Below are 7336 nucleotides of genomic sequence, written 5' to 3'. Positions count from 1 at the left end.
CGTATTTGAAGGCTGTCCCTTACAGAGCCTTTAAACTGCACCTGCAGACCATGCGCGTACGTGAATACTTACTTGCAGAAGCACAAGCAGAAGCTTGCATTCAAACAGTGTATGTGCTCCAGTAGTTACAGTTAGTATACCAGCCTGCATATTTTATATCCTGCGGTCATGTTTTGTGTAATCTTAGCCCCTAGATTATAAAAACCTCACAGGTTATATAAACCTAGAATGAGGGTTAGCCAGAGTCTGTTCCTAGACAGGTATGGTTGGGTTTGGGTTGGTTGTTTTTTTTCATTTGTGAACAATGCATGTATCTCCTATTTGAGAAACTATTTTCTCAATGTTCTCTTAGAAGATCTTTGTGTTCATCCATTTTTGATCTATATATTGAGAAAAGCACTGTAGTTTAACTCACCTTTGAAGGACTTTTAGAAGAAAATCCCAGAAAGTTTTCACTACATTTCATTTGTCTCAGGGCCAATAACCATGCTTGAAGATTGAAAACCTTATTGAGAAGCAAATTACTGAAGCCACAAATACCAACCACTATTCCAGAAAGCAACAACATTTTAGAAATAGCCCTGCTGAATAAATGGTCCTTCCAAACTTGTGCACTACATACTGCAAGTCCTTAAAGAGTGCCAGTTATCCTGTCTGATACCAGTCTTAGCTTTTATTTAATATTCTTGAGGTTTTGTCACTGTGAATGTAAACTATGTATTATGTGTTCAGTGTTTTGTTTTAACCCTGACATGTCTTCCTAATGCACACATACACACAGTTTTTTGTTTCGGGCTTTTGGTTTGTTTCAAGAAAAACATCTGTAAAAGCACAATTCAGTTATCATTTTGTGTTCAGAATCGAGGGACTGGTTCCATTAGGTTTTCAGCTTTGAGAAATACATCTGAAATGCAGAGTGAGCTTGTTCCAACTCGGCAACTGAGGGTTGAGGGCCAGGTTTGAGGAGGTGGAACTATAGAAGATGGTGGGAGATATAACTTTGAGTTGTCTTTTATTCAAGGTTGAATTTCTTCAGCAGGCAAAAATTAGTCAATTTTGTTTACCTTTATATATATCATGACCTCATATTTAGGTAAAGACTTCATAGTATACACAGGAATATACTGACTGTTCTGACTTGTTGATGTGCTACTTGCTTGCAGTGCTTACTAATACACAAATTTAATTAGCAGTGAAATACAGCAGTAGCCGTTCCAGGCTTCGCTCAAGCAGCATGACTGTATCCAAGCTGGCCAACTCCAAGAGAGATTCTAGCAGCTGGAAATGACTAAAGCATAATGATTACCATGCTCATGTTCACTCCTAGGAAACAAGGGAGTTGACACAGCTCTGCACATCCTGAAGTTCCCTTTAAACCAAGGGATTTAATGAAAAATATTTAAGCTCTTTGGTTCCATATGTACCATTTTTATTGGTGCAAAGCTGGGCAAACAGGACCATCAAACTCGTGCCATAAAAGCTAATGGCTGTGGGAAATGAGTCTCTTCTAATGGTATAATCAGATTAAATTGTGCTGTGTTTTTATTTGCAAGAGACAGACTAGGTTGGTTGGTTTCAGAAGCCAAATAGTCTTTGACTCATTATTTGCAGGCATGGATTGCATCAACAAAATTTAACCATCTCCCATAAAAGCAGGAAGTTTCACAGAAAGGAGAGAGACTACAAGTAAAAGTGGCCAAGAAACAAAAATCGTGTGTTGTGAAAAATTTCAAGGTTACATTGCTTGTTTTCATTCTGTGTTGTGGCTTGGGAACAAAGTTGGTCTGGAGTAGTCAATAGCTCTGTCTCCCACAGTCAAGGTCATGTCTGAGGCTGTGGTTTAAATGTTGTGTTTGTGAGTCCTCATGCTATACCAGTAGCTATTTTGGGTGGTACCTTCTCCAAAATGCTGCTATATGCATCTTTCTGACAAAATAAAAAAAAAAGTCTAAATTGACAAATATAAATGAAAAACATGAGTTTATATGCATCTGTCTGAAACTTCTGTTTTCCAAGTTTTTCTCTTGAATGACGTGCAACATCCATTTAAGAGATGGAACTTTTCAGAGTGACGAAGCATATGTAGGCTCAGAGAGATGTCAGGAGTGCCTCCTTGAAGCCTAGAATCTGTATCATTCCCTAATTATGGAAGGTCTGTACACTACTTGGGAACTCCATCTCAATGTGCCATTACACAGCAGACTTCTGATACATTTGCTGTCCTCCAGCATCAGCCATGCCTCTTGTTTTCTGCCAGAGCTTTTCTAATGCTGTGTTGACAGAGCTCTCTCTCTTTTCCTCTGCCCCCTTTGGCTTGTGCCTTGTTCAGCCCATATCCAGCATCAGTTCTTTTGAGTGGTGTCACTCAGAGCTTGCACAGTGCACAGAAAAGGAGGATCTTGGTTATTTTGCTTTGTAGCTTGCAAAGGTATGAACTCTCATACAATGAGGCGGGCTGCTGTATTACTTTGCATTTGGGTGGCTTTTTATTGTAGTAGTGCCACTTGTGTTTATAGGGTACTGTGTTCATATGGTAATGCAGATTAATTGAGGAACCCCAAAAGTATCAGGGGGATATTGGCAGTGTTAGGAATGGGAGCCCGTATCAGTCATCAGGACTTGTTCCCTAGTGATGCTTTTCATTACATTTATCCCAGTGTGCATGTATATATATACTTCTTATTTGTGTCTCATTTATAACTCTCATCTTTTCTGTAGCCGCATTATGGTTTATCTTTTCCAGTGTTCTCCATTTTTCTTTCTAGGAACACTGTAACACTTGGGGGGTTTTTATTTATTTTTTTAATAACTAGTAGAAAAAGAAGGTCTAGGATGTTTAACAGTGCCAAACATGTTCTGCACCTTTCTTTTACATATCTTTTTTTTTCTTAGCAAACACGTATGTCTGTTACATGCTGACTTTTTAGTTTACTGCTGCTTCTCTTGCTGGTAAAGTATGTTTTCAAATCTGTGTGCAGCTTAGCTCCTGACTGAATAGTGAAAGTAAAGTGCACAACCGTTAATAGAAAAGTGAAACCAATTAACAAATCCAGTATGTAATTTTAAAAAAGGGAGAGAGAAGAAAAGTTGCCTGGTATTTTTGCTGAAGTACTCTTAGGAACTTATTATAAAGCATAATAGATGTACAGTTTTCAGGTCGAAATCTCCTTTTCTGGGCAAAGGTAAGGACCTCTTAAAGCTGATTCTGAGGAATAACTTGTAACCCTCTTGGAAAAACTGGTGACAAAGCATGTTTTTAAAGCATGACATTGTGCGCAAAGGGTAGAGAGAACTATTGCTTGTTTGCGAAAAGTGGGAGGAAATCCTAATTCCAGAATTTCTTTTTAGGATTAGCAGTTAAAGCACCAGCACTCATTTCTTTCCTTGTAATTGGAGCAAGTAAGTGTCAGACACAATAACCATGGGAAAAAATCCCCCTCTGAAACATTTTTACAATGCTTTTCATTGTATCTGCACATGGAGCCTAAGTGAACTGAGAAGCTGTGCGTTAGCTGGGATGATTACTGCCTGTCCCCTTTGCAGGAGTCCCGTTTAGCTCCTGAAGAAAGACAGAAAGGTGAAGATAACTGCAGTACCCTGTATAAAAGTGACTGCTTTCCTCAGAAGTGATACTACATGCAAGTTCTTGAAGGCCATGTTATTTTTGGAGAGGGACAGCCTGGCTGATTGCTACCCTAGAACAAGATTGGATACAGATTTTAAAGAAGTGAGCTCTGTAGCTAGATAATTTCCTATCTTCTTGCCTTAACTAGCCTTCAACAGTCTGAGGACCATTATCAGAGAGTATAAGCTGCCAGTTATGTTTGGTTTTCTCTTATAAAAAAGCAAATGGTACACCCTCCAAAACCAGCATAAATGTGTACCAACAGTGAAGTTGATATAAATCCGAAATCTTGGCTCTTCTTGAACAAAGTGCTTTCGGTTTTGAAAACCTGTTTAACATCCCCTCTCAGATGCCAGTGTGCTTTATTGTTATTCCATCTCTGAGATAAATAACCTGAGCATGATAAAGTTATTTTCGTATTAGGGAGGCAGGATATAGTTATAATATATATGATGCTTGTCTTGTCTTGATCCCTCTTGCTGCTGAGAGTTTGGGCTTGCCATACCTGTGATCACTGTAAATAGCTGCAGTCATTGGAGCACAGTTGTATTTTGTGGAGGAGGCTGGAAAAGTGCAGTTTAACCTGCTGTACTCAATTTATATTATATGCATATGCCTGTGCAGCTCCCAGCACAAAATTTGGCCCTTGCTGAAAATACCTTTTGGCATACATCAGTTATAGCTAAGCCAGTAGAAACTTGCCTTTAGCTTTGGCTGTACAGTAACTCAGTCTTGTCTGGACTCTGTTTTTGGTGAAGTGGCAGGAAAAATCTCAGTTATTTTTTTCAGCCAACTCATAAGAATAATGTTTCTTGCTTTAGCATATGATTTTTAAAAGAAACTGAGATCCTAAATCAGTAATGGTATTAGTGTAGGCTTATAACCAAATAAATATTTGGTGAATGAAAGCATGTCCATAAATGTTACTGCTATAAGGGTCAATGTGCTTGGGAACTGCAGTAGTGATATAGCCAGAATGTGTCTTGGGCATTAATAAACCTTTTCCAAGTTTCTCTTTAGTCCAAAAAAAATTAGCTCTTTGAGCCAATGGTACCAAGGTTGTCAATAGCCAATCTGTGACTTCATGTTTTGAAAATGCAGCTCTTGAGACTGGAGAGTTATCAGCAAAGAGATTTGCATCTACCAATACTGTAGATCTCATTTGTTAAAGCATTTCATCTGCCATGATCACATTGAAAACCCAAACTGGATTTTAAGATCTTTTCTTCTGTCTAAGCGGTTTAGAAAGACACTCACAACCTCTATATTTTACGAGACAGGCTGTATTAATACACTAAATCAAGGTTCAGTAGATTCAATAAACTAAACACACAGAAACGGGACAATTACTTTTCAGCCAGTTTTCCAATGCATCTGGAAACATAGTACAGTTGTTCCATTCATAGATGCATAATTATTTTTTAGCAAGTGCAGATGACATGAGTGTTTTGTTACATGGTCGGTAGCATTTAATTTTGGGAAATGTGTGTTATGCAGACAGAATTATACATTTTAAGGAAGGAGTCTCAAAAATCACTACAGAAAATTAATTAGGCCAAACTCATTATTTAATTTGCTTTAGTTTACTGATTACCATGACCAGGAATTAATTTCGCTTATTCCTTACCTGTTTAGCTAGATACACAGGTCTCTCATTTCTTCCTGTTAATGGTTATCAGAACAGCTCTGTCTCTTGTGGTGGATGTTACTTGATTGGTAACTTCAAAGTTTGTGTCATCCTGCTTTGCCCCATGGTCTTTACCCACTGTTTTGCTGCACATCAGCAGTTCTTAACTTTCCTTTTCCTTTGACACCTCTGCTGAATCCTTCATTTTACTCTCTTTTTCTTGTAATGTCTTTCATCTCTGCTGTCTTTGGTATCCGCTTGAAGATGGGAGTGATGTTTCTGTGCCAAGAACAATTACATTCCTTATATTTTCACTCCTTCAACAACTTTTCATTCTGTGTCTTTGCACTTTACCACTGCTGTCTACAAAGAGATATGCAGCAAGCTCTACAACCCTGTGCATGTCAGCACCTACCTGGGATCCTCACCTTTGTTCATCTCTCCTGCGGTTCACAGTAACTTTTTCTGTGGCCTACAAGTCTGGTCTTTCAGAATCCAGAACATAAAGTGCTGTTGCCGTCTTCTTAAAAATGCAAAGTTTTATTGTGTCAGTGCCGAATGAGCTTGCTGTCATTTCGCATCCAAGTCAAACTTGCTGTGTTTGTTTTTATAACAAACAAAAAGCTTTTGGATTTTGTCTTGTTCTTTTCTCTCTCCTTAGCGACTCCTCCTTTATTTATCCCTGCCCACCTCCCCCACCCTTTAACCAGTTTTCCCTCTGTTCCAGCATCTTCCTGGGCTGCTTTTCAGCTTATTGTTTCTATCCTATCTGTAAGAGTTTCTCTCCCTTTCATATACATTTCTTTTCTCACATTGCCTGCATAACAAAAATTGTCAACAGCAGTTTATATGAAATGGAAATATAGATCTGACCTTTGAAATTAATGAAAATGCCACTAACTTATGTGTTATCAGAATAATGCTGCAATTGTGCTCTACTAGGCCTTTCTAGCTTGTTAATATTGATAATGGTATATAAGTTGTTGATACTAGTAACGCAAGCTGTGATTAGTTCCTTGGGTCATCAGTTATTCAAAGTGACCTATTGAGGACTAGCTGTTCATGTGATATGGGATCTCATCTTTGACTCCATAGCTGAAATCTGTTAAATAAAGATAAAAAAGATATTTTAGTACACGTTTTCCTAATACAGCTTTTCACTGGGAGAAGTTGCTCTCATTATTCTAAAGAAATGGTTTGCATTGCTGCATGTTGGAAAGAAATAATCTGAGAGACACTACGTGTAGCTAAAACTTTGGATGAAAAGCATACCTTTCTTCAAACTGTTTTGATATCATGATCTGCACGTTATTGTGATGCACCAATAAAGAGATGTAGCCTTTCCAGTATGCAGTAATTCATGTTATTTAGTTTCCAGTATATTTTGCAATCATATAATATGCCACTAAGCAGTGTTGTTAAACAGCACTACTATGGTGCTGTGTACTGAAGAGTCATTTTATCTGCCTTCCTCATAGCTCTTGGCAGTTGAATTCTGCCTCATGTAGGTGCACACTGGTCTGCAAGCACCTGGTGCTGAATGTGCTGAAAGGCTGGAATGCTGAAAAGCTCATGCTGACATTCAAGTTGAACTGACCAAGTCCCTTGGAAAAGGCTATCTCTTCTTCTCGATTCTGACTGCCAAAGTTTCATGGCAAAGAGTAGTAATTTAAACAGTGACCTGTAAAAAAAAGCTGTGAAAAGGGTATAAATGGCCTTGCTGATAGATCTGTTAGGAGGCACAGTTTTTGCAGTTGTTAGTACAGAATGATGTGTCTTCAATCTGTGACATACGTAATGTTGGATAAATTTTTATTTGCTTCTGAAAAAAAATATGCCTCTTCTGGGAAACTATTCATTCCAGAAAATGCAGAGGGGAAATATTTCTAGAAGGTGAGAAAATATTTTGGGTTCCATACAGAGTGAATAATGAATACTTCAGTCAAGTGTGAATGACTTAAAAAGAACATGTCTATGAAGAGATAAGCTACCTGGCATATTTTTTCTGTTGGCCAATAAATCAGCAAGGTATATGCCAAAGATAAACTTTCACTTCAAAATTATTCCAAATCAGGATCTTAGAA

Source organism: Mesitornis unicolor, unplaced genomic scaffold (assembly GCF_000695765.1).
Source record: "Mesitornis unicolor isolate BGI_N332 unplaced genomic scaffold, ASM69576v1 scaffold21095, whole genome shotgun sequence".
NCBI lineage: Eukaryota > Metazoa > Chordata > Aves > Mesitornithiformes > Mesitornithidae > Mesitornis > Mesitornis unicolor.
Note: the sequence above shows the minus strand (reverse complement) of the source record.